Source organism: Myotis davidii, unplaced genomic scaffold (genome assembly GCF_000327345.1).
Source record: "Myotis davidii unplaced genomic scaffold, ASM32734v1 scaffold1060, whole genome shotgun sequence".
Lineage (NCBI taxonomy): Eukaryota > Metazoa > Chordata > Mammalia > Chiroptera > Vespertilionidae > Myotis > Myotis davidii.
Genome location: NW_006291816.1, coordinates 39,759 through 40,260, shown reverse-complemented (window position 1 = coordinate 40,260; position 502 = coordinate 39,759).

The window sequence follows — 502 nt, the reverse complement described above, 5'->3', positions numbered from 1 at the left end:
CATCACCTCCCCACATTGTCTGTGTCCATTGGTTATGCTTATATGCATACAAGTTCTTTGGTTGATAACTTGATTTTCAATATCTTCAGCCATGTCTTTAATTCTGTGTTTGACAGTGTTAGCGGACATAGGAATTGCTTTTAGTTTCTGGGCAGCCTGCTTTCCCAAAACCTCTTCACAGTCTTGGAACATGCAAAGCTTAATTAATTCTTCTCCAATCGTATACAGCTTTTTATTTTTCACGATCTGAAGTGCTATCAGATAAGAAGCCTTTGATAAGGATTTATCTCCAGTCATTTTTGTTAGAGCAAGTACTTGCTTTTGCACATTTTCATGCATTCTTTGAAAATATTCAAGTGGTTTTTTTAGCTAAATCTGGGTGTTTTGATTGCAAGTGTCTTTCGAGTTTCGAAGTTTCATGGCATCATTGGGTAAACTCTCAGAACACACAACACAAAGCGGCCGTGGATCCAGCTCACTACCAGGTTCTTGACATATCCAA